General features: G+C 41.2%; 1 protein-coding gene across 1 annotated transcript in view; it reads right to left on the bottom strand.

Moving 5' to 3' along the window:
* LOC138259736 (sodium/hydrogen exchanger 2-like) overlaps positions 1-21,090 on the bottom strand; it is a 503,208-nt gene that overhangs the window by 76,638 nt on the left and 405,480 nt on the right. The gene's annotated exons all lie outside the window — the stretch shown is intronic.

Genomic DNA, 21,090 nt, shown 5'->3' with positions numbered 1-21,090 from the left:
AAAAGGAACCAAAACAGTCATTAATGCACTTCAGCATGAGCCACAGTCACTCACAGGAACAGCAACACCACCCCCAGAACAGTGCTTCCAAATTATTAGAATAACAAACTTTGGTGATCTACCTAGCTTTAATGGATATGAGGCAGCGCTGATGTTTAATGTAATAACAGCAATTGCTTGTAAACATCAAGATTTTGACCGCACCATTTGATATTGGATTGTGGCCAATATATTGATCCACCCCATAAAAGTGGTGGATGGTGAACTCCAGTGGAGCTTGGAGCTGGAACATTTTTCAAAGTGTGGTGCTGGCCTACAGTATCCCATGCAGAGCATTAGGAAGGCCTCCTGCATTTTAACTGAAGAAAGTGTAACTCGCACCCCCCGTCATGCTGGTGTTATTATAGATGTCATTAGTGATGTTTTCAATGATGTCATAGAACTTTTCACGAGTGATGTAATATGTGAAGTTGTGAAGTTATAAGAAGTGAGTGGGCAGGGCATGAGTAATAATTATTCTGTTAACTATAACTGATGAGTCTCAGTTCTGCTTTAACAGGCATTTTTGTCTATCTAAAATGTCACTTTACCATTCTTTTTTTCAGTGAATTACTAAGGATTTTCCTTAATGTATAGTAAAATATTATTACCATACTTAACTATAAGCTCACGTTTATCTTTGTTTTTATCAGTGAATTTTCTAACTATAACTAGCACTCTCTCCATGTCCTGCTTGTGACCTCACATGTTACCTCACTCCCAGTACTTTAGGGTTAGTTCTCTCATCCCTCACTGGACTTTTTATCAAACTATTTCATGTGGTGTAGTAAATTACCAGCAATACAAATTCTGTACGGTTACTTGGTCCAGAGTAATGTTAACTGTTCCACACTCCTCACTGGTGATTTCAATGAGACCCGTAAATGGCTTAGTATTAATCACACACTCAAAACAGAGGAGAATTAGCAATGGGGCATTTCTGCACTATTGGCTCCATCTCTAAAAAAAAAACTGACTGTGCTAGCATGACAGACACCATCATTCACTTTGCTTCCTGGACTTCAGGCCTGTAATGGTATATTAGTATCAGATCAGGAAGGTGTGCCCACATTTAAAAAGGCATAAGTAAAACAATTATGTTGTTAGACATGGGGTCTTTGGTTGGCAGTCAGGTTACCCCCTGCCCAAGCAAGGACCCTCACTCTAGTCAGGACAAAGGAGAAACACACCTGGTTAACCCCCACTCACCCCCTTGGTAGCTTGGCGCAAGCAGGAAGACTTAACTCAGAAGCAATGTGTAAAGTATTTGTACCAACACACACAGTAATACAGTGAAAACACTTCAGAATGGACACCACACCAGTTTAGAGAAACAGGCAATATTTATCTAAATTAAATAAGACCAAAACAACAAAAATCCAACATACCCAAGTCAAGATATTAATTTTCAAAACAATAAGAAATAGAAAACAATGGAAACGTTGATTTTGCACAAAGTACCTGGCTTGCTTAAAAAATAAAGCCACACAAGCGAGCGTGAGTCAGAAAAGTCAGCGATGCGTCGATTCCTTAATCGTTAGTGCGTCCATGTGTCGTTTCTTCTCTGGTCGGGTCGACGATGCATCATTTTTCTCCCTCGCAAGACAGCGATGCATCGATTTCCGGATAGGGCGCCTCGGATCTGTGCAGGGTCAGGATGACTTTGACACCCAGGGACGATGCCTGAGAAATCTGGTTGCATGGTGTTGGAAGAACTGCACTGTATGGGGTTTGCATCATTATCAGCAGCTGTAAGTTGGTGTTGCGCTTCGTTTATCCAGCCAGGGTGCATCGATCTCCCAGCCGCGATGCAGGTGGAGCGTCGATTTCAGCCACAAAGCCAGCGGTGCATCGTTTATCAGCCGCGTTGCAGATAGTGTGTCGAAAATTTACCCGGACAGCATTTTGTGTGTGGATTTCAGCTCTTGTTCTGTCAACTTCACCTTTCAAGGGCCCAGGGACTGCATAGGGCACCACTTGGCAGGGCAGGAGTCTCAGCAGAAGGTCTAGGTGCTGACAGAGGAAGTCTTGGATGGCCCTGAGACTTCAAAACAGGAGGCAAGCTCAATTCAAGTCCTTGAAGATTTTTCACAAGCAGGAATGCACAACAATGTCCAGTCTCTGTCCCCTTTCACAGACAGAAGCAACTGCAGGATAGCCCAACAAAGCACAGTCACAGGCAGTGGCATCCCTTCTCCTCAGCTCTTCAGCTCTTCTTCTTGGCAGAGGTTCCTCTTAAATCCAGAAGTGATCTTGAAGAAATCAGAAGTCTGGGGTTTTGTGTCCACTACTTATACCCCTTTCTGTCGTTGAAGTAGGCAAGCTTCAAAGAAAAGTCTCTGTTGTTCACAAGACCCTGCCTTGCCCAGGCCAGGCACCAGACACATACCATGGAGTTGGAGACTGCATTGTGAGAGGGCAGGCACAGCCCATTCAGGTGTAAGTGACCACTCCTCTTTCCACTTTAGCACAGCTGGCCCATCAGGATATGCAGGCTAAACCTCAGCTCCCCTTGTCTCACTGTCTAGAGGGGATTCACAAACAGCCTAACTGACAAACTGACCCAGACAGGGAATCCACAAGCAGGCAGAGTCACAGAATGTTTTAAGCAAGAAAATGCCTACTTCTTAAATACATTGCGCCCTGTCTGCAGGCTGTCCTGGGCCTACCCCAGGGGTAAAATATATGTATTAAAAAGTAAGGTTTACTTTGCCAGATGGAAGTGACAGTTTAAACTGCACACACTGCTCTCCAATGTAGGACTGAGACATGTTTAAAGTGCTGCGTAGGTGGGTAATACAACCAGTGCTGCAGACCCACTAGAAGCATTTACAGGCCTTGGGCACATGTAGTGCCGCTTTACTAGGGACTTACAAGTAAATTATATTTGCCAATTGGACATAGCCAATGTTACTATGTTTTATGGAAAGGGCACACACACTTTAGCACTGGTTAGCAGTGGTAAAGTGTGCAGAATCCTAAGGCCAGCAAAAACTAAGGGCCTGATTAAATGTTGGAGGATGGAATACTCCATCACAAAAGTGACAGATATCCCGTCCACCATAATATGAACCCGTAGGATAGAATGGGATCGTAATACAATGGACGGAATACTTGTCACGTTTGTGACAGAGTATTCCCCTCCGCCAACATCTAAGTCGCTACCAAGGGTAGCAAAAAACAGGAGGTCTGAAAGCAAAGAGTTAGGGGAAAACCACACCAAGGATGCTAGGCCAAGCACTCCTGTTAGCTCTGTCTTTCCTTCGTCCTCTGGGATGTCTTGTCCTGCCATTGTCAGGTATTTAGCATCCACATCAGAGAAGGACTTATCAATGTTGTAGGTAAAAAGTGAAACAGGGTGGCCTGGAGGTTTTGCCCCAAGCCAGAAATGTGATTCATACAGGCCCATGTGGCCTGGGGGAATAACTGTAGCACACTTTCGGATAGTAAACTTTGATTCAGAACTTCAGGACTTTTGGGCAATTTTTTTTATTTTTAAGTATGGCCTTTTTTATTCTTTGCATACTTTTTTAATTGTTCCCCTTTGTATGTAGACATCTTCCCTTAACATTTCCACGTGTGTTTCTATTATTTGCCTACCCTTCTTAAAGTTTCTATTTACCCTCTGGAGTAAAGCTCAATTTTATTTAAGTTTACTCGATCCCAAGGACTATTTATACTTTGTTCCAAAGTAATATTTGAAAAAAAAAAAACATTTTTTAAAATATTTAAAAAATAAAAAATAAAGCACTGTCTTCCTCAATTTAAAAAAAAAAATGTTTGCAGATTAATGCACTGTATGTTACAAATGAAATGTGTAGTTATTTAAAAGATGCTTTTACTATCATTAAGTCATTTTTAATGCAACACACCTTAAAGGTAAACAAAAAACAGAACATAAAATGTTCCTATGTATTAACTTCAGCATTAAACATTCAATACAGGTAAAATATAGACACAGTTTCTTTTAATAAAAAAATGGTATTCAGCATTCTGTTTTCCCAAAAGGTTTTCGGCGAATGTGTAAGGGATAGAGTTGAGAAATTCCACAAAGCAAAGTTAATTGGGAGGCTTATCCTACTACTCTGCCTAAGCACTACAGGTGGGAGGGTGCTCGTCTTGTTTCGCCCTAGTTTGTGGTGCCCTTGTAGGATTATCTGCACATTATCTGAAAAGAATGATATTGGCATGTTTTGCTTTTTGCCTCTATCATCTTCATGGGCAATGTATTTTGCCTTGCACGTCCCTCAAATGTTGAAGATGTTCTTGGTGCATCTTTGCCATGTCTTTGTAACAATTCACAATATTGTCCAAGTCACGGATCTGCCTGTTAATCATCTGGGGGAGTCCTTTCAGGGAGAAAAGTATCTCTTGGAGAGCGGCCCCATTGCATGAATATCCTCTTGTGCATTAGATTGTTGTTGGAAAAATGTTAATCCCAGCCAGAAGCATTAGACAATGCCAACCCCTCTCCATCTTCCTGAATACTTGTTTTTTCACTAAGTTATTTTCTACCTAAGATGAATGCCAGCGACTGGAGATGCACCTTCATCAGAGGAGAGTGCGGGAGATCACATATAGAGATGCCTGTTAACTGAGGAACATATGGACATGAGTCTTGCTTAACCACTTCGCTGCCAGGCCTTTTCCCCCTCCTGTGCCAGGCCTTTTTTTGCCTATTTGGGGCAGTTCGCGCTTAGGCCCTCATAACTTTTTGTCCACATAAGCTAACCAAGCCAAATTTGCGTCCTTTTTTTCCAACATCCTAGGGATTCTAAAGGTACCCAGACTTTGTGGGTTCCCCTGAAGGAGGCCAAGAAATTGGCCAAAATACAGTGAAAATTTCGTTTTTTTCAAAAAAATTGGAAAAAGGGGCTGCAGAAGAAGGCTTGTGGGTTTTCCCCTGAAAATGGCATCAACAAAGGGTTTGCGGTGCTAAACTCAGCAGCTTCCCAGCTTTCAGGAACAGGCAGACTTGAATCCGAAAACCCAATTTTTCAACACAATTTTGGCATTTTACTGGGGCATACCCCATTTGTGCAATTTTTTGTGCTTTCAGCCTCCTTCCAGTCAGTGACAGGAATGGTCATGAAACCAATGCTGGATCCCAGAAACCTAAACATTTCTGAAAAGTAGACAAAATTCTGAATTCAGCAAGGGGTCATTTGTGTAGATCCTACAAGGGTTTCCTACAGAAAATAACAGCTGAAAAAGAAAAATATTGAAATTGAGGTGAAAAAAACATAAATTTTTCTCTACTTTTTACTCTGTAACTTTTCCCTGCAATGTCAGATTATCGAAAGCAATATACCGTTACGTCTGCTGGACTCCTCTGGTTGCGGGGATATATAGGGTTTGTAGGTTCATCAAGAACCCGAGGAACCCAGAGCCAATAAATGAGCTGCACCCTGCAGTGCGTTTTCAGCATTACCGGGTATACAGTAATTCATTTGCTGAAATATAAGGAGTAAAAAATAGCTATCAAGAAAACCTTTGCATTTCCAAAAAGGGCACAAGATAAGGTGTTGAGGAGCAGTGGTTATTTGCACATCTCTGAATTCCGGGGTGACCATAGTAGCACGTGAATTACATGGAATTTCTCAAATAGATGTCTTTTTTACACACACCCCTATATCTGGAAGGAATAAATGTAGAGAAAGACAAGGGGCAATAACACTTGTTTTGCTATTCTATGTTCCCCCAAGTCTCCCGATAAAAATGATACCTCACTTGTTTGGGTAGGCCTAGCGCCCGCGACAGGATATGCCCCAAAACACAACGTGGACACATCACAGAAAACAGAGCTGTTTTTAGCAAAGTGACTACCTGTAGATTTTGGCCTCTAGCTCAGCCGCCACCTAGGGAAACCTACCAAACCTGTGCATTTCTGAAAACTAGAGACCTAGGGGAATCCAAGGAGGGGTGACTTGTGTGGCTCGGACCAGGTTCTGTTACCCAGAATCCTTTGCAAACCTCAAAATTTGGCTAAAAAAACACATGTTCCTCACATTTCTGTGGCAGAAAGTTCTGGAATCTGAGAGGAGCGACAAATTTCCTTCCACCCAGCATTCCCCCACGTCTCCCGATAAAAATGATACCTCACTTGTGTGGGTAGGCCTAGCGCCCGCGACAGGATATGCCCCAAAACACAACCTGGACACATCACAGAAAACAGAGCTGTTTTTAGCAAAGTGACTACCTGTAGATTTTGGCCTCTAGCTCAGCCGCCACCTAGGGAAACCTACCAAACCTGTGCATTTCTGAAAACTAGAGACCTAGGGGGATCCAAGGAGGGGTGACTTGCGGGGCTCGGACCAGGTTCTGTTACCCAGAATCCTTTGCAAACCTCAAAATTTGGCTAAAAAAACACATGTTCCTCACATTTCTGTGGCAGAAAGTTCTGGAATCTGAGAGGAGCCACAAATTTCCTTCCACCCAGCGTTCCCCCACGTCTCCCGATAAAAATGATACCTCACTTGTGTGGGTAGGCCTAGCGCCCGCGACAGGATATGCCCCAAAACACAACGTGGACATATCACAGAAAACAGAGCTGTTTTTAGCAAAGTGACTACCTGTAGATTTTGGCCTCTAGCTCAGCCGCCACCTAGGGAAACCTACCAAACCTACCAAACCTATGCATTTCTGAAAACTAGAGACCTAGGGGAATCCAAGGAGGGGTGACTTGTGTGGCTCGGACCAGGTTCTGTTACCCAGAATCCTTTGCAAACCTCAAAATTTGGCTAAAAAAACACATGTTCCTCACATTTCTGTGGCAGAAAGTTCTGGAATCTGAGAGGAGCCACAAATGTCCTTCCACCCAGTGTTCCCCCACGTCTCCCGATAAAAATGATACCTCACTTGCGTGGGTAGGCCTAGCGCCGGCGACAGGAAACACCCCAAAGCGCAACGTGGACACATCCTAAATTTTGGAAAAAAACAGAGGTGTTTTTTGCGAAGTGCCTACCTATAGATTTTGGCCTCTAGCTCAGCCGGCACCTGGGGAAACCTACCAAACCTGTGCATTTCTGAAAACTAGAGACCTAGGGGAATCCAAGGAGGGGTGACTTGCGGGGCTCGGACCAGGTTCTGTTACCCAGAATCCTTTGCAAACCTCAAAATTTGGCTAAAAATACACATGTTACTCACATTTCTGTGGCAGAAAGTTCTGGAATCTGAGAGGAGCCACAAATGTCCTTCTACCCAGCATTCCCCCAAGTCTCCCGATAAAAATGATACATCACTTGTGTGGTTAGGACTAGCGCCCACGAAAGGAAAGGGCCCAAAACACAACGTGGACACATCACATTTTTTTATAAAAAGCAGTGCCTACCTGTGGATTTTGGCATAGCTCTGCCGACACCTGAGGAAACCTAGCAAACCAGTGCATTTTTAAAAACTAGAAACCCAGGGGAATCCAAGATGGGGTGACTTGCGGGGCTCTGACCAGGTTATGTTACCCAGAATCCTTTGCAAACATCAAAATTTGGCCCAAAAAACACTTTTTCCTCTCATTTCGTGACAGAAAGTTCTGGAATCTGAGAGGAGCCACAAATTTCCTTCCACCCAGCGTTCCCCTAAGTCTCTCGATAAAAATGGTACATCACTTCTGTGGGTAGGCCTAGCGCCCACAAAAGGAAATGGCCCAAAACACAACGTGGACACAACATATTTTTTCACAGAAAACAGAGGTGTTTTTTGCAAGGTGCCTACCTGTGGTGTTTGGCCTGTAGCTCAGCCGGCCCCAGGGGGGGGGCAGAAATGCCCTAAAATAAATTTGCCCCCCCAACCCCCACCCTCCCCCGCCGGGAGCGACCCTTGGAAGGGGAAGGGATTCCCCGGTCAGCCCTGACCTAGGGGGGTGGGGGGGCGGCCCTCGGGAGGAGCGCTAGCGCTTCTCCCGAGGGAAGCATTCAGGACGTAATGGTTACGTCCATGGCGCCACAGGGGCGCTGCCATGGACGTAACCATTACGTCCGTGGCGGGGAAGGGGTTAAGAGGAACAAGCATCTGTTGCTGATTAGCTAATGACTGGGGACTGGACCATCCTCAGAACTGATTTTGGAGGAAGACTGCTGCCCATCTGTGAAGTGGCCTTCAATAAACAGATAGACCCAAAGCCAAAAGAGTAGATATTTAACTTACCAATTTCTACCAACCATATGCTCAGTGGTGCCAGTCCATGTTTTGTTGCAGTACTAGGAAAAGTAGATGTTATGATGGATGTTCAGGGCCCAAAAAGTGTAAACAAAAGTGTATGATTGTATAATAGTTTAACAATATAAATATAAACGGCTGACTACAAGGTTTGACTGCAGAAACATGTTGTAAAATACAATGTTGAAGCTTTAACAAAAGAAATTAAAGAAATATCCTATAATGTGATAGTGATTATGTTAGCAAAAGGAAACACCTGTGTGTGTAGTTGAGTTGTGTTGTGATATCTCACCCATGTATTGCCCTGCTACTCTTGCAATGTCTCATGTCAAAGCAACCAATCTATTCTAAAGAGTGTTGTATGAAAAGAGAATAAATAAAAGAAAGGTAAACAAAACATCTAAGTGTTTATAGAGTATGTGTCAGAGGGCGTTATGAGGAGTATATTTGTGATATGTGCCTAGAAATATAGGGATGGGAAGGACAGAAATAAAGTGTGTAGGTTGGTGAAAGAGAGAGAGAGGGGGACTTAGAATGTTACCTAGCACCACATTAGTGTTGGAAGGAAGCAGCCCTTACAGCAGGTGGGGGTGCATTGTGGAGAGTATAGTGTCCTTGAGAGGGATGCAACAGAGATGGAATGCAGATGCCCTTCTTGGAGCAACCTGTGCCAGCCTTTCTTAATATCCCCTGCAAGTCATTCCTTCAACCCCAAAGCACCTGCCATGAGACTACTTTCTGTGTTCCACTGAGGGTGAGTGGAGGCATTGCATATAATTATTTGTAGTGTTGTAGCATACATTTAACTTCAAGGGTTGTCTCCTCTAAAGTTACACTTATCTTCCTGTTCAGAAGTGGGGTCTGCATCCCTTGGGAAGAATGCAATGGCTGCAGGATCAGAAAGGCAAAGAAGAATTGAGAGCAATGAAGAAATGATGTGGGCAGTATTTATGTTGTTGGAAAGGATTGGGTGTTAGGTTTGCACTATTTGGTTCATGTGTATTAAATTCTCCTATTCCATTCCATGTGGAGGTCTCTGTCCCAGTTGTGGAGGTCTCTGTCCCAAGTGCAGAGGTCTCCAACAATTGTGCAAAATGTAAAATACAATTGTAAAGTTACTAGAAGTAAATTTACAGTCATAAATTACATGTATGCATATTGCACTCACTACCCTGAGAAGGTGGAAACATGTAAGTCTACACTTTGAAATAATCTTACATATGGTGGATAGAAAAAATTATTAAAGTTCCTACAAAGTGTAAGAGTATATTTACACATGAAGAAATCTAGACATGTATGTTTACCTTGGGGAATAGACCCAGAATATTTGCAACCAAAACCTACTACATCTAGGTACAGTTTGACTGTGCTTTACCTCTTAGCTTCAGTCTCATCATGACTCTTCACCATCTGTAAATAAGAGGCACCTACATGGACCGGGCCATCTGTCACACTTGCCAAGACTTCCTCCCTAATACCTCTGTGACATATCAACTCTTGTGGTAGAACATGCGACCTCCAGTTCTTTGACAATAACCTGCCACCAGTGCTGCCGTTAAGTCCTATTGAATGCTTTTAATAGCTTAAAGCTAAATATCTTTCAGAAATTATAGACATCAAGTTAAAGTTGCTAGTTATCCATATATTGAATTATGTCTAAACTATCACTTTTTCTTTTGGAGGTTGTAACTACTATTACATCGTTAAAAGTCCACTTTTATCTGTACTAAATATCAGTGCCCACAACTGGCCTGAAATACTTATGTATTTATTTATTGGTGATGCTATATCGCTGGTTGCCCTCTCAGAATAACAAAAAATGTAAATCAGGAGGATTCCGCTTGACATTTCATCCAACTATGTAATTGACTTTCCTGATATCACAGGATCATTTTGCAATAGTTTGTGTACAAAGAGTTTGAATGACTCAGAGCTGAGCACTTTACCATACTGGATATATAAATGAAATTGAACAACACAGAGCGTTCAGAGCTCTCTGGTACAGCAGAGACCTGCTAAGGGATAGACAATTGTTTCAGGAAACATAAAACAGTACAGCGGTATGAACAGTTTTAGGAAAATGAATTCCTTATCTCTGGATGGAGACTGGAAAAAAATGGAGAAATAAGGGGCACAGGACATTTATATAGTCAAACAGTGAAGACTATACCTGTTTTTCAAAAGAGGCTCTATTATTAGAGATATCCACAAGTTGTCAGTATCCAAAATGAGGAATAACCCACATAGAATAAGGAAAGAGATAACAAAGTACACAATGTAGTAATTGCGTACTATTAGCTTACTTCTAAGTGATGAAGTGCTAGTTTTTGTGTGCAGATCTCTCCAGATGACAAAGGTGGGCCTGCAAACTTTTCAAAAATGAAGGTTATGACCAAGAAATAGACTCCATACTATTAGAACAAATATTTGTGCTAATATGAACAATGAACATGAATATGAACACCAACTCACAACTGAACACACCTCTGAATTTATAGCTCAGCATTATTTCCATAATAGTCTGCAAGGTTTCAAACTGTAGACCAGTAGCTGTGGTGTAAATGGCATGTTCTGCACCTGGCCTAATCACCAGAAATGAGGGAAGATTTTCCCACATATCACTGATTTGTTTTAAAGTTCTTCTTACTTTCAAAATCATACTGTGTATCCATTTGCATATTGCTTTGGTCGGAAGTATGATGGGGATCCTTTGGCTCCAGTACTCTTTTGCACTGATATTGGAAATTCTCTCTTAAGACTTTGAGTAATTCCTCACACCTTTGAACATAGTTGTCCATCTCACAGCCATATTAATCGAGGCCAAAAACAACTCTGACGAACATCACTCCAGTTCTAATTGCTCTCCACGCACTCCTACTACAAAATGCACATTTTAACTGCTTCTTTCTGGACTACCCAGCAGTGGGTCCTTCGATGTTGATGTGACAAGACATTGGACATTTGGTAGTAGATAGGCAGGAGAATGCAGGAACAGTGTGTGTGTTTGTATGAGTTTGCTTATCTGTGTATATGTGTCTGTGTTTCTCTGTGTCTATTGCTGTCTATTTGCCCTCTGTTCAGTTCCTTTTTAATCAACCTGGGCTTGAACAGTTGGCAGTGCTGGCAAAGAAATATGCAGGCCAGTACGGAGGGGAATCAAAGCTGATCCATGCTCCAAACATTCCCAGATTCTCTAAATCACCAGCCAATGGTCAGTTTTTCAAAGGGCTCTAGTAAAATGTAGCTTGAAAGAAGAGTGGGAGAAATGAAATGTGACGGTAGATGTACAGAAATCCTTCTTTAGCTCTGTACCCCCTTTTCTCTCTCGAGTTCGGGCATTTTTGCCCCTTTCATTAGCTAATGGCCTGTCACTATTGTATTTGCCAGTCTTGTATCTCAGGTAAAACAGCAGTCGATTTGAAAATTTTCTGGCAAATTCTGCTGAGCACTGAGTTAAAATATTTGCCCATCCACATCAAACAGATACCATATGCTTTGAAACTGATTTTAACTGGCGTCGGTGTGGGATTTCATTTCTCCAAAGAATATATCAGGAAAACCATTATTCAGCAACGTTTTGTAGGAATGTGTTATCTATCAATCAATCAGGAATTTGTAAAGCGCATTACTCATCCATAAAGGTTCTCTAGCCGCTGAGGAAAGGGGGAGACGCGGGGAGGGGGAGGTGCTGCTACTGCTAGAAAAGCCAGGTCTTGAGAAGTTTCCTGAAGGTAAGGAGGTCTTTGGTCTGGCGTAGGTGGGTGGGAAGAGTGTTCCAGGTTTTGGCAGAGAGGTGCGAGAATGATCTACTGCTGTTTGTAGTTCTGCGGATGCATGGGACGGTTGCCGGGGCGAGGTTGGCGGAGCGGAGATGCTGAGATGTTATATAAAATGTGCAGTGTATGGGTATCCTGTGCATAAAGGACGAGTGGAAGGTTGAGATGATTATTACCTGTAAGTCTTTTATTAATCTGGGAGTAATAAATACACGCGCCTACTGCATTTCCTTAGGGCTTTTATTATATGCTCACTCATATAATGCTGATGATTCAATCAGTAGTGCCTTACGGCTTAGCCAAATGATTTACTAGTTGGTTCATAATAATGGTATATGTGGGTGGACCTATCCAGTATCTGTTCTAAAACGTTAAAAAAAGGATTAAAACAGTGTTACATGCTTGATCTAATGCCTTGTCATCTTAATATTCAGCTACATCTAGTATTTTCCTCTGCACCAAGTTAACTCAACTTGCATTTGAAGGAAAACCAATCACTCTATGTAAAGAGATTTATGTTAATCAATTTTAGAACAAAGGGAATACGATTACCATGTAACCTGGGAGGATGACACAACATCCTCAAACGTTAAGGATGTTTAATCTGATAAATAGGCTTGGGCATTTCTGTCACTCCCAAAAGGATTTGAGGAGGAAATATTTATTTTCACAGTTTTTCACACAGTAGAACAATGTTATTAGTATTACACATTTTATATAGTGATTTAATTAATACATGTTTCTGTTGTATACATTCTTCCAATCGTTTCTATGTATAATTGTAAGTTTTATTGTGAAGATTTTTTCTGCATATTTTGAAGCTGATTGAAAATAGGTGAATGAAAAATATATTAGACCTAAGCTCATCTGAATACTCCAAAAAGATGTACAAATATTTTGCTTTGGCCTCTTACACTTCATATCTTTTTTGCTACTCATTACAACCCTATGGTAGTAGCTGCGAGTAAAAAGGAAAGTTACAGAGAGGCAAGGATGGGGAGGGAAGATTATCCTCAGACTAGATAGCTTCACACACCTTTCTCAATTTATAATTGTAAGTCAGGGACACAAGACTAAAGTCAAACAAGAGAAGGCCTAAGAAGATGGTGTCTCAGATGTGTGGAGATTTCCTTTCATGATCGGTGCATAGAGTGTGACCCGGGGTTTGGGTTAGGTGATAGGAAACTACAATATGTGTAACAGCCTTCATTCTGCTCCAACTGGAAATTCTAGACTGAAATGCTTGTTTTTTTTATTTTAGCTGTTTCTTTTCCTATCTATTGGCATATTGTCATGTGCAGTAAGATGGTAGCCTTTGCCTGAAATGTTCTGGGGCAGAGTCCACATAGCCTGCAACCTAAACCTGCAATGGTAGAACCTGCTGGAGCACCTGGTGGTACCCATGTCAGTGTGATGCAGTGAGTGCTACATTGGAACGTAGGGATGTGTGAGTCTTCTGCTGCTCCAACATCTAGCAATAAAGCATAGTATGTGTTTTGGTGCTTTCAATTGACATGCCTGGCTTTGATCTCACTACTCCTGCACCACCAAGCCCACAAAAACCTCCTGAGCTATAAATGGATAGTTGTCTGGAGGGTGCTGTCTAGTCCAACAACCCGAGCCAAGTGCCTTTCTGTGTGATCTGCAGTATGAAGCAGCAGTCCTAATAATGTTGTACAGAGAAGATCTCTATATCTTGAATCAACTTTCTGTTTCAATTGTAATTTACTGGGGCCATACCAGAGACAGAAGCAATGCTTTGGAGCAGTCATAGTGTACCAGGTGCGTAAATCTGGGTAGACTAAAGGAGGAAGGCATGGGTCTAGTTAGTGCAGCAGAGGGGTAGCTAAGCAAAAGTGAAGCGCAGAGGGGTAAATGACCTCTTTTGGGGGTAGGTCCCTACTGTCCCAAATTCCATTCCATACCTGTAAGACTGTGTAGAGAGGAATGATACCTTCATCTGAGTGTTCCTCCACTGCCCCCAATTCTACTACATATCTGTTGACTGCATAACTTAGCTTTAATCTCATCTTCTATCCTATGAAACCAAATCTGGTGCACACAAGCCACCTTGTGGGTGGCACTGATGGGGAAGCTGAAGAGGGAGTCCATGCATGTGTTACTGTTTGAAGGAAAATCCTGATAGACTGCAGCAACAATTGCTTCAAGGAACATATGGTATCTCCTTCATGTACAACCCTATCATTAGCCAACTGAAACGTCTTAGCATAGCCAGCCATGCAAACACTGCCTTTAGGAGAAGGCCAAATGAACTCCATTTAAACTTGACGTTATGTTCCAGTTCTCACTATCTGCAGGCAATCAAACAGCATCACAAAATATCTACTGAAAGTCAGAGTAGGTTTCTCACCTCCCAGTCAGGTTTCTGTGTAGACAGATGATATTCTATTAATAGCTAAATGTCATCTAGAAGGACTTTAAAATATTTGTTAAACTCACTCCTGACCATAGAATATACTGGTATTAAATGCACTTATTGCCTAAGCATAGCTGCTGGAGTCCTGTTTTCTTATTCATGCTAACCATGCCTAAAGGAAGTGGCTGTATATGATGTTTAGACCCTCTATTTCACATTTTGTCTCCCAAGGCAACAAAAGAAGATCAGTTTGCTCAGCTGAAAGTTTACTTTCTAATAACTAAGGTTGTCTTCTTCCTTTATCATGATCTCAGACTTGGACATCTGTGTGATGTCTTCATTTTATAAAGTTGTTGTTTTAAATCTGTTTGCATTCTGAGTATGATAGGGTTTGATGGGGTGTGGGTCCCCTGGATCGACAAGAACTGATAATCACAGACTATGAGTTTTTTTTCTTTTGTTAATTAACTCTATCAGATTTTGATTGGCAAAGTGAACAGAGTTTCCTCCTGGTCCTAGTGTTCTGCCATCAGGAAGTGTCCACACTTGATCAGATGTAGGTAGCAGAGCTGGACCAGACTCTACATGACAACCCCTGGTGCCACACAAGCAAGGTGGGATATTTTTTCTAGAGGTGTGCGGGAAGGAGTGTTGCTTGGATAGAACATATCCCAGTGCTCAAATCCCCATCAGATCAAACTGCACCAACATGCCTTGAAATGCATGTATTGTGTCTGACTGTTTATTAATTGTATAGAGATGTGTACTGAAATTGATGCTGGGGGTGCACCATAAAGAACGCCTGGGGACAGAGCAGTACCAGTCAATAGGCCAACAGAGGCATCATAGGAAATTCAGCATAAGTGAGCACAGTGAGGGCGGAGAATGCAGCAAGTGACAGCATAACTGGAGTGAGGATAAGAAGACAGGTGGACATAATGACACCCCAATTGCAACCACCAATGCAATCTCATACATTACCCAATTACCCCAAAGCATTAAATTGGAGGAGTCCGGCTTCCAGTTTGACCATTATTCAAAGTCTAAGAATGACTGTACGAGCAAGGGTGAGAGAGCTTGAGAGAGTGCCATTGCATGATCAACACATTCCTCTTGCCAGCAAGGAGGACAGTGCAACACCAATGATATTTCTGAAATCCAACTGGATGTCTTTCTTCCCATGTAAGGGTATCAATCTACTGGGATGGAGACCAAATAATTGCTCATGAAAGTGGTCCACAAGTGACATCATGAATATTAAATCATATTCCCTATTATATCACATAACCCTCAAACTTTCAGTTAAGAATTGCAAACTGTATTTGAATGGTACAAACCTAGTTTGGCTGATGTTAATCCTTTGTTAAGCATTATTACGCATCCTAAAGTATAAGCTGGATTGTTAGTCAAGGCCATAGCAAGCACTGAGTGATGAAGCTGCTCTTACTGCTGGTAGAGATGCAATATTGAATGCAGTATCAATGTTTGTCCTCTGAAAATGGGTATGACTATTAAAAGTTCTCTTTCAGATATTTGCTACTGAGAAATGCTCATCTTGCTCACTGAAAAATATTACAATCTTGTTGCTATCTAAAAGTCATCCTCTATCTTTATAATAATCTCAGACTCTGACACCTGTGAACTATCTTTAAGTAATGTGATACGTTTTGTACAGAACACAACAAATTTGTGCCTTGTGTTTGACTGCTGAGCTAGCCTCATAACAATTTGTTTGGTGACCCTCCAGGTCAACTGAATATGCAATTCATAGATAATTAATTAATTTTTCTTGTGCTTATAAACCATTTCAGACGCCTTTGATTGGCATGTGCACAAATATTCTGTAACACTTATGTCATAATTCTTTGCTACAGGTTATCACTGGCTTTATCTTTTTGGATGTTCCAAGTGCTGCATTTCTTCTTTACTGACTTTGCTTATATTCCCTCAATTGTACACTTTCTAAGTGCGTAAGTTGTTACCTTTCTTGAAAGTTACTAGAATGATTCACATGTGATATAGTCCATCTCTCATTTGGTCTAGTGGAAATTCAACCAATGCTCACAGTTATTTCATGTTATGTTGTGTCACATTCATTTGCATAGTGTACATCTCAATCAGAAGGGTATTTAGGGGCTAAAAGGAAAATCTAGGTTTCGGTTTCTTGCAAATTTTGAGGACTTAGTTTGCTACCCTGATGTGCAGCGCAATGTTGCCCAATGCTTTTGGAGCCAAGTAAGAGAAAGCACGTCAAGCACGTCCGTCCACCTGCTCTGGCTCTTCGGATGCAGACAAATATGGGAGAGCAGGCAGCTGGATGAGCAATAGGTTTCTGTACAAACTGATATGGCTGCTAAGATATGTGGCACCTAGATTGTGTAGGGTGTTTTACCTGTGTGAGAGGAGTTTGAAGAGTGCTCATTTGTGGACGGTGGGCTAGTGGAGGTCTCTGAGATCTGTGATGTTTGTGTGGGGTGAGAGTTTGAGTGTGAGCCTGGCTGCTGCATTTTGGATGGCCCGGAGCCTCTTGGTGAGCTAAACAGTGATGCCAACTAGGGTTCTATGGAAGCTAAGCAGGAACCAATTGAAGATTGTTCTAAGGATTTTGTCAGAGTGTAAGCAAGAGGAGGCTTTCCACTACTATTGCTAGGTTTCTGGCTTGTTTGACCAAAATGTGTGTTGTTTCGAGTTCAGCTGACCACTAGCTTGAGGTCCACAATTTCTGAAGGGTATTACCTGTGTCTTGTCTGATTTGAGCTTCAGACAGTTGGTCTTCATCCAGCTGACAACTTTAGTCCCACAGGTTGTGGAATTGGTATGGCTGCTGGGAGTGTGTCTGTGAAGGAGTCTAAGAGGGAGAGGATGAGCTGGGTGTAGTCAGCATATAAGATGGAGCTGATTCCATCGGTGTGGGTGATCTTAGCAGGAGGTGCCATATTGTTGTGGAACAGCTTGGGGCATAGTGAGGATCCTTCTGGGACTCCACAGATCAAGTTGCCGGCAGGAGAGGTATATGATGCGAGACCGGACCAAATCGGTGCATACTGTGAGGAAGGGGCTGATCCATTGGAAAGTGGGTCAGCATATGTTAGCCTTATGGAGGCATTGGAGGGGGATGGGAGATGCAGCTGAGAGGTGGAGCAGGGTGAGTGCTGCCGAGTTTCCTCTGTCCACTGTCAGGCGGATTTCATCATTGGCTGTGATGAGAGCAGTCTTGGTGTTGTGGTTGGGTCTAAAGTTGGAATGAGGAGGTGGTTGTTGTTAAGGTGGCCAGCCATTTGATTGTTGCTGAGTTTTTCCATCACTTTAGCTGGGTAGGGAAGCAAGATCAGCCTGTAGTTTGCCTACTCTTCGGCTCTCCTCAAAGTTTTGTCAGAAGAGTAAGCATGATGGTCTATTTCCAGGCATCTGAGAAGGTGGTTGTGGTGAGGAGCCGTTGAGTATTGAGATATGTGTGGTGCACATGAGGTGTTGTTGGAGATACAGTGTGCTTAGCGTTGGATGAGGATCCTGAATGAATGGAGTGCATTGTCTACACAGTTTCCATTAGGGCTATGGTGGGTCAGTAAATTATTGCAGTTTCTGGGGTGCTTGACTCGCCCTGTTGGAGTGCACAAAGGGTGGATGGGTCCTATTGGTGAGCAAAGTTGTTGATTGTGTTGCTGAAATATTGGAAGAGTTGAGAGCAGAAATTCTGGGATGGAGTGAAGTCCTTCATTATGGCAGAGATTTCTTTGGTATTGTGTGAGATTTTTTCATTTTTTCAGTCAATTCAAATTGTTCAGTGGATCTGAGTTGCTGATGGTGGAGCCTGAGAAATGATTTGTAGGTACTTTTGTCAGTTCCGTTATGAGTATGCCTCCATTGGCATTTGAGTTGCTTGCAGTGGAGTTTGGTGAGTATTTTCTGTATACCAACTCAGGGGAGGTCTGGTATTTGGGTGGTGATGGTACTGAGCAGGGCCAGAGTGGCTGAGCAGGAGGTGATCCAGGCATTGAAATTGATGTTGGATCATGTGAGGTGCTCATGGTGAAGCAGGTTTGAAGCTCTGTGATCCCAGTTTGTACAGGGATCCTGTTCTAGTTGTATCACACTGCTTTAGAGGATGCAGTTCCATGTCGGAGGGGGATGAGCAGGTCGAGGGAGACGAAGACGTGGCTGCCCCCTTCTCCAAACTGATTTTATATCTAACATGGACTGATGACTGCTAAGCTGTATTGTCCTTTTCATGTTATCCCTGGTTCAGAAACTGTTCTCAAGACTTTTTGCGCTGTATTGGTGCACATATTTTTACTGTTCTATACACATATTTCTACTGTTTGTTGCTAATGGTTTACATACTTTTCTACTGACTTGATTACATTTTCTTGCAAGCTACCTCTCACACCTGGTTGTGAATTTACTGTAATTTTGTATTCCCAACTTATTGAGTAAATAACCTTTAAACAGGTCCAGTTGCTCCACGCTGGAAATTGAGCGCCTACTATATCGCACTGCAGTGTTCTGCTGTCCCCCGCAGAAAATCATAGCCCTCCACAAGGTGTAACGTTGCCATTGGTTCCAGTATCCATCCCTGAATTTGTTTGGCTTTGATTTCCTTTTTCTACTGTCTGTGTGTGAAACCAAAGTGAGACAAAAAGCCTCATAATATCAAATTTTATCGGAGTCTTGCAAGTAAATAATTTTCTATGAATAGACAAATAAAACAATTAAATAGTTCCAAAATTAGATATTTAAGTGTAAGTACAGTAGACATGACAGAGGGCCCCAAATCCCAACATTATCCAGAAGGAGTAAGAAAATTGAAAATATTTCATAGTAAAAAAAAAATCCAGGAAAAAGGTCAAAATATTAGGGCCTATTGACGCAGGTTACTGAAACTTGTGAGCAATTTACATGTGTAATTTCACTCTTACACTTTTGAATAAGTATTTCTTTTTGCAATTTGCCTTTTACACCAGTAAAGTTATTCAAACGTGTAGACTTATATGTGTCCAACCTCTGAAACAGGAGTGGAGCCAAGTGTAAGAATATAAGTTAATGCAGCCAAAAAGGAGCAGTAGTAAGTCCAGCACCACACATAGCCAATCACTAATACAGCATCACGCTCTCATGGAAAATATCGGATGTGGTCACCTAAAATAGAACACTATAGGAAATAATCTTAAATGAAAATAAATTATTTAAACTTTTTGAAAATATATATAAATTATATTGAATGTTAAAGAAGAATACATATTTTGAAAATATTATTGAATGATCAAATATTTTAAAAAAATTTAATTAAAAAATATATGGAACTTTATTTAAAAAATACATTTCCATTGATCTCATACTATCTTTTTGTAATTTTTAATACATAATAAATACAGACATTTTATTTCAGGTGCTATTTTTATACTAAGTCTTAAAAAAATTATATTTCATTTAATACATTTAAACAAATTAAATATTTAATTTAAAATGAAGTTAATTGTGCTGTAACAAGTTTTACTATTATGTACATTGAAAATAACTATATATGAATTGATTTGGCTAATTATTTAACATAAGAAAGATTTTTTAAGTTTACATGATAGATATTACATGTGATGTATAGAGTATTTAAATTAATGTAAGTTTAACCCAAAATACTGTTGCATTATATTTTTAATAAAAAATGTTATTAAAATATTTTAAGATTAAAGAAAATATATTTTATCTATAGAAAATATTTTATCATTAACTTTAATGATGTAATTTAATTTAATTTAACATTATTCGCTATGAAGTAGAATTTTAAGTCCCTAACTCCATTGTTTTCTACAGGTGAATGTTGCAGTACCAGTGGTTGGTCATGTGGCGTGCGAGGCTCATTTTAGCATAAGTATGTTAAGAAGTACAGTTTGTGAATAACAATGTGCTCAATCTTTCGAGGTGGTACACCTCCACACCCCAAACCCCTGTAACTCCACTTAACCCTTCCTTACTCTTCCATAAACATAACCTGTTTTGTAGTACACACACCTCATTGTTCAACCACTCCCCCAGTCCCCTCCACCATTCTACTAGGAAAGATAGGAAAGGTGGAATGGAGCTTTACACTTGTAGCTTTGTGAATAGATTGTTTTAATACTTTAGTACTACTATTGTAGTACTACTTGGTGTACTACAAAAAGCTGAACAGGCCCTATTATTTTTAGAATGACCGTATTTTCCCTACTCTAAGAATTAGTTTATAAGCAGGAAGTCTATAAATGTGTACTGCTGGGCATTCAGATGTTTAGACTCTAAAGACAATAATCTTCTTAACAATATTTTCAGTCCCTGGCCTGTTCATACATTTTAGAGCATTTTAGAGCACAGATGGAAAACATATACTTAACCACTTTTTCATAAAAGGCAAACCAAAATTATGAGCCAAAATATGTATTGCATTCCCATACTCAATCACGTTGCCATTGTCCTTCACTGACACTCTGATCTCCACACAAAGGGAAAATACAGAAAGACAATAGAGAAAATTAAACAAACCTATAGTCTACAAGCAATGAACCCACATTTAGGACCATATTTATGGAAGGTTAGCATCGCCTTAGCATCATCAATTTTGACGCTAAAGCGGCACTAACTTAACTCCATATTTATATTTTGACACTAGACACATCCATTTTTCATTAATATGGGCCCTAATCTTTTACCTCGAATCTCGACTACACTTGAGAACTTCTTGAGCCTCGAATCATCTGAAAAATTTGGGTGATT

The sequence above is a fragment of the Pleurodeles waltl genome, chromosome 2_1 (genome assembly GCF_031143425.1).
Source record: "Pleurodeles waltl isolate 20211129_DDA chromosome 2_1, aPleWal1.hap1.20221129, whole genome shotgun sequence".
Lineage (NCBI taxonomy): Eukaryota > Metazoa > Chordata > Amphibia > Caudata > Salamandridae > Pleurodeles > Pleurodeles waltl.
This window is presented reverse-complemented; position numbering and strand designations above follow the sequence as displayed.